At 37.4% G+C, this 15,379-nt stretch overlaps 1 protein-coding gene across 2 annotated transcripts in view; it reads left to right on the top strand.

Moving 5' to 3' along the window:
* Positions 1-13,062: 13,062 nt before the first annotated feature.
* LOC126183321 (terminal uridylyltransferase 4-like) overlaps positions 13,063-15,379 on the top strand; it is a 209,638-nt gene continuing 207,321 nt past the window's right edge. Inside the window, exons 1-2 of one of the 2 annotated variants that reach the window (XM_049925179.1) lie at positions 13,063-13,281; positions 13,393-13,614. The gene's annotated coding sequence lies outside the window, so the exon portion shown is untranslated. The remainder of the gene's footprint in view (positions 13,282-13,392; positions 13,615-15,379) is intronic. The other variant, XM_049925180.1, reaches the window with a different exon arrangement.

Genomic DNA, 15,379 nt, shown 5'->3' with positions numbered 1-15,379 from the left:
CAGTTATAAATAATTTATTATCTCACATCATCCCTAGAACAGGTTTGAAGTTCTGAAATATTGTAGAAAGCCTTTCCTTTCAACCATTTTTCAGTTTTTATTTTAAAGTCATTAAGTGAGACATGATGTGCCTGTAAATGTAAAGTACTAAATAATTTTATGTCCTAGTATTAATAACTAAATTGTGTTTTCTTTAATCTAGCTGTGAGCATATCCGTGTGTTTCATTTGCCTAGTTTCATACTGGTGTACAACTTTCCTTAAGATGCAGTTGTTTAAGTTTTCTTTAATGTGTAGTAGGACCAGTATATAAAAGGTGATGAAACTGTCAATACTTTTAAGGCTATAAAAAGTGGTCTGTAGGAGGTTTCAGAGTTTGTAAATCCAGAGATATCCCTGAGAGGCTTTTTGTGCCAGATTAATTTTTTTTGTTCCCTGCAGAATTACCCCCCTCTGGGGGGAGGGGGAGGAGCCTGAAACCTCTAGAGGGCGCGTCCCCAGGTTGCGGATCAGATATTGGTGATAGAGGGGCAATCAAATACCTCCCATGGACCAACAGGCAGCTACACTGTCTGACTCAGAGTGAGCGACTGCAAACAGCGTCTGATCCAGAGTGGGCAGCAGGTATCACATGTGGAAAGCAATGAGAAGCTACCACATTAATACTTCCAAGGTGCACTTGACATGACCTTCTATGTGCAAAATAAAGAGGGAGGCAGAAGACAGAGAGACATGCAGGGCTCTGCAGTCAAAACCTTCTGCAAGGCAGACAACCCAATGATGATGATGATGATGATGATGATGCAGAATTACCCCATAATAGGGTAGCATATTACAGGTGGCAGTGAAAGAACGCATAGCAGGAGTTAAGTAACAGAGAACAGAGGTATTTCACACATGTCTATAGTTTAGCCAATAAAAAGATGATGCATGAGAACTTTCTGCCTACATGGTCTGTGTGTTTTTCCCAAGTTAATTTGGAACCAAGGTGTACACCAAGTAAGTTAACAGTTGAGCACTCAGCCTCACAGCCTGATAAACTAAAAATGATGTTCACTGTCTTTTCATAGTTGGTGGATAGCTCATTGGCTTTGAACCATGTGTTAGATGGGTTAAGGTACTCTTTGCTTTCCAGTTTCAGTTTGTTTATGTCTCTAACAGGGCAAATGAACGTTGTGTTATCAGCATAAAGGGCAGATTTATAGGGCATGTTACTAGGAAGATAACACACATACATTATAAACAGCAAAGGGCGAAGCATGGAACCCTAAGGAACACCTTGAGTTATGTCTAAGCATTGAGACTTCTTTTATTGTAAACTACAATTTGTTTCCTGTCGCTTAGATAGCAGCTTATGAGGGAGAGTTCACAGTCTCTGACTTCGTAACACCAACGTTTCTCCAGTAGTGTTGTTTGGTTCACCGATCTGAATGCCTTGCTTAGGTCAACTAGTATGGCTTCAGCAGATTACTTTGATTCAAATGAGATTTGTATAAAAGAAATGATGTCTTCAACTGCTTTCACTGTTGATAATTGTTTTCAGATAAATGTCTGCAAATATCCTGTTGTACACAGTATTCTCTTATTTTGGAGAGAATAACTAACAGTGAAACTGGATGATAATTATTTGCACATAACTTATTACCATTTTTATAAATAGGGACAACAAATGTCCTTTTTAGACACTCTGGAAACTGACCTCTAACATACATTCAGTTTATTAGTGTACAGGGAAGGTTTGATATGGGATCCACTATTTTTTTAAATCACAAAATCCGGTAAGCCATAAATGTCCTCAGATTTTGAATTTTCTAGTTTTATTATCAATTTAACCATGTCACATACCTCTATTTGCGTCCACTTGAACGTTGGCACAGTGTTTGCAGAATTTTGCTGAAACTGATTGCCAGAAATGTGGTCTAGATTGGTAGTGTACATTGAATTGGAAATATGCTCACCAGAAATTGCTGCATTGACAAAAAAATTATTGAATTCATCTGCTGTGATATTAACAGCAATTGTGTTATTTTACAATTTATATGTGTACCCAACTCTTCTTTTATAATCCTACATGTGGCCTTAGATCTATTATTTGAGTTTTCAATGTAATGTTCATTTACCCTACATTTCACTATGCAGATCTGTGATCTACAACGTCCTTTGAGGTTGCTATAAGTGGCTTCGTCCACAATGCTGCTTTTTATTTTTTTGTAGCAAATAATTACCAACAGCAAAAATGGCTCTGAGCATTATGTGACTTAACTTCTGAGGTCATCAGTCGCCTAGAACTTAGAACTAATTAAACCTAACTAACCTAAGGACATCACACACATCTATGCCCGAGGCAGGATTCGAACCTGCGACCGTAGCAGTCGCTCGGTTCCAGACTGTAGCGCCTAGAACCGCACAGCCACTCCGACCAGCAATTACCAACAGCCTTAGAGTCTCTATGTCAGGTGTAAACCATTTATTTCGTGTAGGGTGCCTGAGTCTCCTGACTTTATTACTATATTGTGTTTTGATCTTTGGGCAACAGGTATTAAAACTTTCAGAGATAATATTCATGAATCTGTTGAAGGCTTCCTCAACATCGTTGGCAGAAAGTAAGACAGTATTCCAATCTACTAGTTTCAGTTCCTCCATGTGGCTATTAATATTTTTATCAGTAACTTAACTAACATTTCGGCACTGACTTTGGTCTTGGTCTACATTTAATTTCTCAGTAATTAATTTCACCCACTATCTTTTATCGTCTGATAAGTGATCAACATTAAACAATCCTAGTTCAAATTCAGTTGTATGTGCATTTCTTATGAAGTTATCAAGGCAGGATTGAAACCTTATAGGACATTCATTTATAAAGAAAGAAATATACAATCTTAACATATTTGCTAAGTTAATATTTCTACCTGTATTTTCTTAGCATCAAATTTTAAGTCTCCAAGAGCTAGTATATTGTGCTTGGTATATTTATGCACACAGATCATGAACTTTCCTAAGCATTCTGTAAATTTCTCTGCATCACTATTAGGGAAGTAATATACAAAAACAGCTACAAGCCTTTCTGTTAGTAGAAGTATAACAGCTGCTTCAAAAACACTTTCACTACCTAAGTCGTTAACGTCCAGAAATCACATTTCAGGTATAAATGATTACTTGTACATATGAAGGAACCCACATAACCTTTAATTCTGATTGGTAAATACTGTAACCTTCCTTAAAAGCTGTTGATGTACAGAACATAGAGTAGGCCTGAATTATTGATAGTAAAAATTGTCATCAACTACATTTTTCTAGTGTAGATCATGACACTTTCTTCTTCTTCCCTTAAATGGTGCATGCTAACTGAAAACCTTTGAAAAACATCAGGTGGTGACAGTTTGTTATATGAACGACCAGTAACATGGCCTCCAACTGAAATGTCAACACTCCTTATGTATTTTAGACATTGAGATACAATTGTAACACTTGACAAGAGTCAGAGAACAATTTCGATGTGGAAATATTTAATTTGCGGTTTGTTGTCCCTTTCACCAAGTGTGGTCATAAAAATTGAAAAATAGAATTAATTACTATCTATTACTATCTTCCAGTGGCTTGCATTAATTCATACTGCCTATTTGTTTGTGTACTTATCTGATTATCATAGCATATGGGTGAAAATGTTTTCTGAAGTTATGAGCTTGGTCAGATTAGTTTCGCTACATCATCTCTTAGGTCTAACATGAAATGTGAACTGTCTGTTTGTCATATTATTTGAAACTACCTTGAGGTATCAAAAAGGACACTTATTTTGAAATTTTACAACCATGGCTAATACATGTTTTGCGTGTGCGCGTGTGTGTGTGTGTGTGTGTGTGTGTGTGTGTGTGTGTTTGTTTGTGTGTGGTGCTGATGACTTTTAGATGTGGAAAGACTGCAGTTCGTAATTATGCAATTTTTTGGATAAATACTTTCGAACATGATGCAAAAGGAATTAAATTGTTCAGATACTTTTCAGCACAGCAAAGATGGCTCCTCTGTGGCAGCGCTGCAATTGGATGTTTCATTTTAATGGCCTGTGTAGTACTGGGATGTTATTGGCTGTTTCATCTAATGACTGCCATTGTTCCAAGAAATGATGTGTGGCTTCTTGGATTGTGAATGACATCATAGATAAAAGGAGTTTGGCTTGTCACCATCTTGAATTCTGAAATTTTCCACCACAACCAGTAACTACAGTGTCATGACAGCAGTCCTGTCTAAAGCAGCAGAAACTTCAACTATGTGTTTCAGACCCCATTGATATATTACTGGCATTAAATCGACTGCACATTTCTGCAGAAGCATAACTTAAATTCTCAGAACCATGAATATTTATTGAATATGGAGTTCTTTGACCTTGCAGTTATACTGAAGATAATATGATTTTGCAAACCAGTCAACCAGACTGTTTATCGTGTTTTGTCTGACACAGTGTTGGAAAAGCATGAGTGTCGTGAATATTATAGACACAGTAAAATTGGAATACTATAAATTATGCATTCTCCTATGATATTTAAGACATAACTGTATTTGCTCCTATGACATTGTTTGACAAGCTGACTGTGTCACTATAGTGTCTTGAAGAACACTTTCTCCATGCACATATCACAACAAGTAATCCATCGTTACAAAAATTTCCAACAATTATGGATGAAAATTATACATAAGACTGTATTCTTACTAGGAATCTACTTTGACTTTTAAATCATAGGTGTCTTACAAACGGGATTAAATGCTACTAAGCCGGCCGCGGTGGTCTCGCGGTTCTAGGCGCGCAGTCCGGAACCGCGCGACTGCTATGGTCGCAGGTTTGAATCCTGCCTCAGACATGGATGTATGTGATGTCCTTAGGTTAGTTAGGTTTAAGTAGTTCTAAGTTCTAGGGCACTGATGACCACAGCTGTTAAGTCCCATAGTGCTCAGAGCCATTCTAAATGCTACTTAAAACTGTTTCTTGGCTTTTTATAATTAAATAAAGTGGGCCAGATTTCGACTTTGTCCCAGTGCAGTTCGTATCATCAACCCCAGTACAGTGCGCCCACATTTTCTTGACTTGTTGTCTCCCCTGTAGTGAATCGGTACAAGTCAGTGGAATTCTAGCTACGAAAACGTTGGTTCTTCTCGCTGTTAGCTTTGGCACTCAAACCGACGTTGGGTGCAAACGGTCTGACACTATCTACATTTATACTCCACAAGCCACCCAACGGTATGTGGCGGAGGGCACTTTACGTGCCACTTTCATTACCTCCCTTTCCTGTTCCGTAGGGTTTGTGAGAAGAACGACTGCCAGAAGCCTCCGTGCAAGCTTGAATCTCTCTAATTTTACATTCGTGATCTCCTCGGGAGGTATAAATAGGGGGAAGCAATATATTCGATACCTCATCCAGAAACGCACCCTCTCGAAACCTGGACAGCAAGCTACACTGCGATGCAAAGCGCCTCTCTTGCAGAGTCTGCCACTTGAGTTTGCTAAACATCTTTGTAACGCTATCATGCTTACCAAATAACCCTGTGACGAAACGCGCCGCTCTTCTTTGGATCTTCTCTATCTCCTCTGTTAACCCGACCTGGTACGGATCCGACAATGATGAGCAATACTCAAGTATAGGTCGAACAAGTGTATTGTAAGCCACCTCCTTTGTTGATGGACTACATTTTCTAAGGACTCTCCCAATGAATCTCAACCTGGTACCCGCCTTACCAACAATTAATTTTATATGATCATTCCACTTCAAATCGTTCCGCACGCATACTCCCAGATATTTTACAGAAGTAACTGCTACCAGTGTTCGTTCTGCTATCATATAATCATACAATAAAGGATCCTTCTTTCTATGTATTCGCAATACATTACAATTGTCTATGTTAAGGGTCAGTTGCCACTCTCTGCACCAAGCGCCTATCCGCTGCAGATCTTCCTGCATTTCGCTGCAATTTTCTAATGCTGCAACTTCTCTGTATACTACAGCATCATCCGCGAAAAACCGCATGGAACTTCCGACACTATCCACTAGGTCATTTGTATATATTGTGAAAAGCAGTGGTCCCTTAACACTCCCCTGTGGCACGCCAAAGGTTACTTTAACGTCTGTAGACATCTCTCCATTGAGAACAACATGCTGTGTTCTGTTTGCTAAAAGCTCTTCAGTCCAGTCACACAGCTGGTCTGATATTCCTTAGGCTCTTACTTTGTTTGTCAGGCAACATGTGGAACTGTATCGAACGCCTTGCGGAAGTCAAGGAAAATGGCATCTACCTGGGAGCCTGTATCTAATATTTTCTGCGTCTCATGAACAAATAAAGCGAGTTGGGTCTCACACGATCGCTGTTTCCGGAATCCATGTTGATTCCTACAGAGTAGATTCTGTGTTTCCAGAAATGACATGATATGCGAGCAAAAAACATCTTCTAAAATTCTACAACAGATAGATGTCAGAGATATAGGTCTATAGTTTTGCGCATCTGCTCGACGACCCTTCTTGGAGACTGGTACTACCTGTGCTCTTTTCCAATCATTTTCAACCTTCCATTCCTCTATTGCGGTATACGGCTGTTAGAAGGGGGGCAAGTTCTTTCGCGTACTCTGTGTAGAATTTGTAGGTCATTTATGTCACTATAGTTTATTGTTGTCATTCATTTCGATGATATGGTAGTATCATTTGTACACAACCTCTTATACTATTATGTACACTCTTATCTGATATAGCAAGTATTAATCTTTCACTCAAATAAGACTTTCAGAGCAGTAGGTGACAAGAGTGCAGACTGTTAAGTAAGAGCGTGGTAGGCATTTCACACAGATGGCAAAAAGTACGCCTTAGTTTTTTCTCAGCCCAATAGAAGGAAACTTTGCTCTTCATGCAATGTCCATAAAGCATTTGACTACTTTAAATTCTTGACTGAGATACACAAGAAGAGACATGAGTGCGTTTCGAGGCTGTGTTTCTTTGTAGCTGTCCCAAAGGTCCGAAAATGAGTCATGCTATGATGTCTAAATATATGAGGAAATCAAAGTCATTTGTACAAAAGTGGCTAACTCGCCATAAACTGGATAAAAATGTGGATGACTGAAGAACGTGACTCAGTCGTTAAAGTGACTGAAAAAGTGGAATAATAGTTATTAACCTTCCTTTGGGATACCCATTCTTAATATTGCATTAAGCACAAGCAAAATTCACTTTGAAATGGCTGTCAATGCAAATTTTAAGCATTTGGAGATCTCTTCCATGTGAATGCGCGGAAAACTTTATTTCAAGGAATGCCTCAGGGAGCTGGCCGTTGTGACAGAGCGGTTCTAGGCGCTTCAGTCTGGAACCGCCCTGCTATTATGGTCACAGGTTCGAATCCTGCCTCGGGCATGGATGTGTGTGCTGTCCTTAGGTTAGTTAGGTTTAAGTAATTCTAAGTCTAGGGGACTGATGACCTCAGATGTTAAGTCCCTTAGTGCTCAGAGCCATTTGAACCATTTGATGCCTCGGAAATGCCAAGCAATTATCGACACTGTGAGTGACTGGATGTATTATTAATTGTGACGGCATTTTTCTGTCGTTCATATGTGATGTATGTATATGTTTTAGTATGTTGCCAGACACATTTTTCTACTGACTAATACGACCACGATCTAACTTAACACACTGTATATATTTCAATATAACTCGAAATGCTGAATGACCCCTGATTGTTATTCACTAGTTTCCAGCCACTACCAGTCTTAGCTATCTATACTGTGTGCAGAGTGAACGTTCATTGGACGAATAAATAAATTTGAACTACTTTAAATGCAAGTACATAGAACATTTCCATAATTTTTAACTCCATATGGTATGTTCTCTTTCGTTTATGAGTACATAAAGCACTACAGGAGCATCATTTGCTACCTGTAATTAATTAAATGATTTGCATCTCTTTACATTAGGATTGTTTTTAAAACTAACTTTGTTACACTTGATTTGACTTGACAGTTTTCCTGTTTTTTTTTGTTTCTTTCTTTCAGGTGCCAGCAGTGCCCCATTCCAGTTACTTCCCTGCCTGGATCGCTCAAACACCAACTCTATATTACTTTTCTTGTTCACTTCTTACAAGGCAGGAACTCATAAACTCCGATTTTCGTCATTCGTTATTATCTTTGGATGATTTTTCTACTTATTTGGCTCCTGTACTTCCTTGTTTTGTTGGAGATCATCTTCATTTTGTCCCTTAATAAAAAGACGTGTTAACTACAACAACAGTGCATATGCTGCCGTCAACTAGATTGGCAAATCGTTTAGAAACATTAAAAGCAGCGAAGAGTCTAACTCTGGACGTTTGGACACTCCATAAATTCCTTTTCGAGATTATGAAAGGTATATATTATTTTCACATCATTTTTCATATCTGCAGTACCATTCTGATTGGAAGGATTTTAATCAGTTATACCCCATCACCCAAGAGCATTTTTAATGGCGAGCAGATGCTCACTGATACACCAAACGCTTTTTTCAAAACTGAAATTATTTAACAGTTGGACTGCTTGTTTTTTATAACATTTAGAATCAGTTTTAGATAAAACTGGTGCTCTGAATGCAACGAATTGGGTGGCACTGGAATGGAAACACTGACGTTGCATGTGAAAGTACACAGACTTCGGTAGAGTTTCTAAGATGTTACTGAATATTTTATAGTTTTAATGTAGATGTATGATTAAGTTTCATTCATCACAAATTAGCATCATTTGGTTAGTGCCTGATAGCTGCATTTCGAAACACCATTACCGTTTCCTTACTCCCAGGTATCGTTGTGTGCCACAGCAAATGTCTTAAAGAATAGTATGTAGTACACTCTGAATCAGTACCTTTTGTAGCATTGTACTTTCAGAAAATCTTGAGTCATTTTCCGCCTTTAAAGTGTATTTATAATACTTAACAAATTACACATTTGGAAAAAATAATTTGTTATAACTCTAATAGAAATAAATAAATAAAATATGACTGTTTCACATTATATAGTAAATGCACAGCTAGCATTGCAATATAATACTACTGTATATATTTAAAGGATCATCATATTGTATTTCTTCATTTTATTTTCAAATTTTTAATGGTTAAGGATTTTGTCATTCCCCTTGTGAGTATGTAATACAATGTTATGTGCTGTATATATTAAAGATTCATATTACCTTGTACTTTAATGTGTGTTGTGTGTTCATAAATTACATTGTAACTTGACAAGTATTGCTGGTTAATTAAATGCAGAAGACTGTTTGCAGTATTCCAGCAGTTGCCTTCATTCCAAACATTGTGGACTATTAAGAAAGTAGAGTTGGTGAGATCATATCAATGAACACTGGCATAACACTTAGATTCTAGTAAAAAAAGGATAAGCTGCTCATAAATGCACTTCTGCAGCTTCTTGCCAAAATAATTTAATTTTATATATACTTGTATTAAAGGACTTGAACGTCTGATACCCAGCACTATGTATTTCGATGTATATAATGATATAGTTACTGAATAATATCCTAATATTGTAAAGTTGCATAAGGCAGGATAATGCTTGAATTTTTGTGTTCAAGTGATAAGTTTGATTCATACCCCTATTTTATTTTTATGCATTATTCACTTTCTGAACCAATATTTTCGTACTTTATTTAGTTTTTGGGTCATAGCTTTAATCCTTTAACTTGTGCGATTATATGAATTCATTCTCAAATCATTTCAGTTTACACTGTGTTGAAAAGCATACAACTAGTGTGTTGACTTTACCATTTACAACCAGTGCCTGATGGCAGCAATTCACTTTCTCTCATCATGCCATTAGTGGTGGTGCCACTGTAGCTGTATGTGGAAACTCAGGTTAGTCGTATAATGCAGGTTCAATTGGTTTATTTTCCGTAAAAACACACAGTGAAAAGTCTCATTTTTATTCAAGAAAGCACACATGTTTTTAAAAGAGTAATGTTACAAAGACATTAGAAAATTCTGAATTAGAAAGATACTGGCCAGTAATTTGATGTTGTGGACACATCATTTTTCATATGAAGGAGCTGTGTGAATGTTCACATACATAATTATGTCTTTATTTTACGAGACTTATAGCAAGAGTATTGATTGGATGCAGACTGTCCCATTTTGACTGCTATTGCGAGGAAGAGAATGCTGTTACAGTCTGCAGCTGGGTTCATACATGCAACTAATGTGGCGCCACAGCTTATGGCTTCCTGTAGTGACACTGTGAGCTGCTGTTCACACAGGGCTCCACGAATTCTATGTAGTTGCATGGCTTTCAATATTGCATCAATCGAAATCATATGGGTGTGTATTAATGTTATAGTGCAGGTTTGTGGTGGTAAGGCTGTGACAAGAGTTGAATACAAGGAAGACGAAATCTAAATGTTGGATCTGAAAATAGATTTTGCGCAGAGATAAATCAGGGACCACAAACACATTTACAAAGGAAATAACACTTGAAGACGAAAATGCAGTCTGCTATGACAAACTATCCAACAGCTGACTTGTAAATATCGTCTGTAGATTCATCACTCTTCTAAGATTTTAGACTCTTAACTGTACTCGCCCTAGACGTTTCGAGTAAACAATTTTTCGTTTAACAGCTGTCACATCACACATGGGGGTTATGTCCCTCAAATACTTCACAATTTAAACAATGCTTGTTGTGTGATGGGCCTACAGCATTGATTTGCAAAATTGTGTGTGCGTGTCGGCCAGAAGTTGTAAAAGTGCGCCTGTCGACCACAGTTTTCACTTTTTTCACTAATAAAGTGAAAACACATTGAAACTGTGTGGAGTACAGTGGCAATTAGTCCACAATAACTACGACAGAGTGTTCGTGTTTTCAAATACAGCCACTAGGGAGCAGTGGAGGAAGGAAAATGGCACAACGAATTACAACCAAGTCGAATATTTTGTGGCAGGACAAAAGTTGTGTTTCTTAATTTGCTCCACTGAAAACTGCGAGTTCACATGCAACTGCAGTATGTCACAAGCTGAAATGACACTTTTGTTGTGAGTGTAAACCAGGTTTAATACACACTGTCATGACACTCTCTGCTGTGAAAGCTGTTTCTTACTAATTTCCAGGATTCTGGAAGGCATGACGTCAGCAACTGCATGATATACCATATTAAGCAATAAACTGCAGAGAACCATCAAAGCTGCAATATTAATTTTCTATGATAGCTGATGACTAGTATCAGGCCCTCATTTCATAATGGGCTTAGGCTCGAAATTAGTCATAGAAAATCAGTATTGTAACTTATACAGTTCACTACTATTTATTTCATAATTTGGTAAAACTGATACAGTTTGACAGCTGGGGCGACACTAGGAATCCAAGTGGTGAGAAAACACAGTCATCTGTGTCATAAGGCTGATTTTTGTTTTTCATCCCTTTTCTACCTGATTTATGAAATCTTTATTTTAATTTTTTTGCCTTCGAGAATTCGTGTAATATCAGAAGACATGAATGATAGCGAAATAAACGTAAAAACAGCCGAATTTCACTAATGCACTGATATAAGCTGCAACTTACTCATTACATTACAGTATATTAATACTTGTTCATAGATCATGAATACAACATTTTGTAATGATGTAGAAAAACATAGATGGTTTCTTACATAAAATTGTGTTTCACTGTTTTTTTAGGGAAACTGTTTTCAAATACACTCACAAAGATATCATGAAATAGGTTGAATTTTAAATTATCTTCAGGCTCCCTGTAAACCTCACCCCACTCTGACTGTTGCAAGCTTTTCCCAAAATTTGCAACTGTTGAATCGTTAATTGAATGCACTATTTTGGAGGACTGTTTTTCATTACTGTATGGAGCAATGTCACATACTGTAACTAGCTGTGCATCATGATCAGAGCAACTATTCTTTACGGAAAAAGTTTTTATTTTATTAAATTTATCTTGGTCTATAAAAACATTATGTAACAGTGTCCTGCTTTCCTGTACCACCTGAGTAGGAAATTCGATTCGAACTGAGAGAACCAAATAATACTTTAAGGTCAAGCTTTCTATCGAACTCTTTCATAAAATCTACATTGAAACCTTCACAAACAATAATTTGCTTCCCTCTGTCTGACACATGGCAGAACAAAGAACCAAGTTTTTAAAAAATATCTGAAAATTTCCCAAGTGGCCTATACACAGTTACAGGTATAAAAGTATCATTATTCAGTTTAAGCTCACATGCTCATACTTCTATATGTTGTCCTACACAATTTTTTTTAGTATCTAAATATTTTACATCTTGATAAATTTTAACATATATGGCAACTCCTCCTGTCTCCATAGTGTCTGTACTCACATGTGCTGAAAGTTTATATCCACCTACATGACGAAATACTTTCGAATATATATAAAATTTCAACTTTTTCCACTGTGAGCAAGAGAATATAAGCACATATTTCATGCATGAGAAGCATATATTTCGGTTGTTACGTGTTCTTATTAAGATAGGCACTTTTCTTGACACATAACCATTTTTATGATGTCTAACGATTCGCACATTCTTATACTTCAGTCGACTTTCGAATACATGTAATTACTTTTGCTTCCAAAGCGAATGCGCTGAAGATTCTTGTTTTTTTTCCCTCAGATGTAGTAACAGCTGTTGAATTGGTTTCCTCTCTGTTGGGGAACAATTTTATTGCTTTTACCTTTTTATTGTCACGTCTGTGTGGTTTTGCCTTTAGCTATAGTTGTGGTAGCTTATTTGGTACGTTAAACAATGTAGTTATTGCATTCTATAAAAGTTTCCTACTTTCCACATTCACTGATTTGGCTGGAAGTGGAGTGAAAAAAAATTCTCGTTGTTGATTAAACGTAAGATGTCTTTCTGCAAAAGCTCAGGTCTTCTGCTGTTTACTAGCCATTTTTTTTTAGACTGTGGGAGTATGAGGGTAGTGAACAGTGCAAGTAAATGGCTTTGATATGACGCTGATATATGGATCGCTACGTAAACTGTCTGCGGTGATGTCTGACCAAGGTAGTTCGAAGTATTCTAACCTCGTTGTCTCTGTCCGTCTGCAAACATGAATATCTTTGAAATAGGCATAGTTTTCAGTTATGTTTGTACACTAGTTTCAGTCAGGTGAAGTGTGTTGGGATAATTGTTTTATAGTTGACGACTGGCTTAGGCTGTGATATGTTGCGATTTTAGACTGTTATGATTTCTTTTTTTATAAGTTTGATATCCCTCCGCAATGGAACTATTATTAATTGACAGTGGTAATACGTGTGAATTTTAAAATCGGTAAGTTTCAGTGTCCGATATAAATTTTGGGATATCTTGTTTTTAATCTACTGCGCACAATTGTGTATGCAGCTGAAGGGCCATTATTTTTTATGTTGTATATCATATCAGCATTCACCCCACTCCACGCCGCTGCCCTTGTATCCCCACCAGCTTTTTCCAAAGATAAAATTCGTGATGTGATAGGGAAATCGCCTGAATTTAAAACGAGTACACACAAGTGTAATAATAATAATAATTTGCGAGTGAAATTAGATGTGGGCTAATGTCAGTGAGATACGAATGGCGAATAACGACCCTCAGGAAATAAACCGTGAGTGGCGATACGAACAGGTAAGGAAAACTATAAATTTTATTTTTGAAAAATTGAAACCTGATTTCTATTACCGTGGAGTACATAGAAGTGACTGACACGTGAACAAAAACATACAATGACAATTCCTACCGTTTCAGTATATGAAGTACTAGGTGCCTTTTTATTTCTCTTACTTCTGTTGTATAGAACATGATCGTTGTTTCACGATCAGGGGAAGATTCAGTTGACTTGGTTGAAAATGTTTTGAATAGTATACATCTTAGTTCAGTGGGTTTTGCGTTCCTACACATTCTTGGAACAGCGCATGTAAATACTTGAACCTTGGAAGGTGATGAACAATAGATTGTTGATTAATAACATTGTAGTTTGTTGATGCTCATCTGATATGAAATCTTCACCATTTCACTTTTTTATGTGTTACTTACAGATCTCGTACTTTCGTTAAGTTTTTCCGACAGTTTTATAACTCAACCGAAAATAATGTAACAAATGTATTCTCTAGTACCTCGTTGGGACTAGAGTCTGGTATTTGGACACCCCCGCCCTCCTCCTCCTGGAATTTTGTTTGTGGTGACATTGATATGTAGCGTACCGCAAGGTTACGGTTAGCTTAGAAGTTTGTAGTGGATCCTCTCCTCCCATTTTTTCGAAGCTGATGTACCATGTGTGTAAATAATATGCATCAAAATAATTGCTGACAACATGTTTGGGACCTATTACACGTTTTATGGATGTACCTTGCAACCCTAATTTTTATTGCGAATGGTGTGCGAAATATGGCGTAAATGAAAACATTAGGCAATGCTATAGGTCAGTCCACTACCACACCTTAGCTGATTGGCAGTCACATTCGCTTCCTTCAACAGCTTATTACCAAATTGTCTTGTAACAGACCTCGGGCTACGTTACATATAAATCTGCACCATGACCAAGATTTCGGGTGGGGAGAGGACCAGTTTCACACTTCAGCTATTTCCTGCTATTACTTTTCATTTTTAGCTTTCCCATTGTTCTAGATATTTATATATATAAAAAAATGTAATTTACAGCATTCTGCTACATCAAAAAAACCACAGAAACTGGATGCTTCCATTGACCTGTATAGGTCAGCCACAGCTGCCAATACTAGAAATAAACACCTACAACCCCAAGAAGTGAAACAGTAGATTTCCCTTGACCTATGTAGTTCAACCGCAGCTATCGATACCAAAAAGCAACACCCACAACTCCAAAAAGTGGAACCAAACCCTGAACAACTCGAAAACCCAAATACACCATATTCACTACACCAATTAAAACACAACTTATCACTAGCATTTCACCTAACATATTCAACAGTAAGACTGAGCATCTGCAGAATCTGTATGGCAGACATCGAATCATCACCCATCTATGATGGTAATGATACACTTATGAACTTCACTGTCATATCCCTACCTAACAAAAAAGCAGTTTAATAATTAGACTTATTTTCTCACAGCAAAAAGAAACTCAAAACCACGTTAGCAAGATGACAACTAAAACTCAAATGAACCCAATACCACATGTTAAACTCAGCACGTCCACATCCACCACCAGAGAGCACCATCAAATACATCACCACCTTTACAAACACAACCAACTCAAAAACTCTGCGCCGTAGTGACGTCACACACCACAACACCATTGTGTCACAGGTCAAAGCAGATGGGTGGAATTGGACACTTCCCTCAATCCACTTGTTGCTTGCAGTGCCATTCTTCGTAAACTTGTTTCATGAATGAGGACTGATGATTTTGTACT

Source organism: Schistocerca cancellata, chromosome 4 (assembly GCF_023864275.1).
Source record: "Schistocerca cancellata isolate TAMUIC-IGC-003103 chromosome 4, iqSchCanc2.1, whole genome shotgun sequence".
Taxonomy (NCBI): Eukaryota; Metazoa; Arthropoda; class Insecta; order Orthoptera; family Acrididae; genus Schistocerca; species Schistocerca cancellata.
This window is presented reverse-complemented; position numbering and strand designations above follow the sequence as displayed.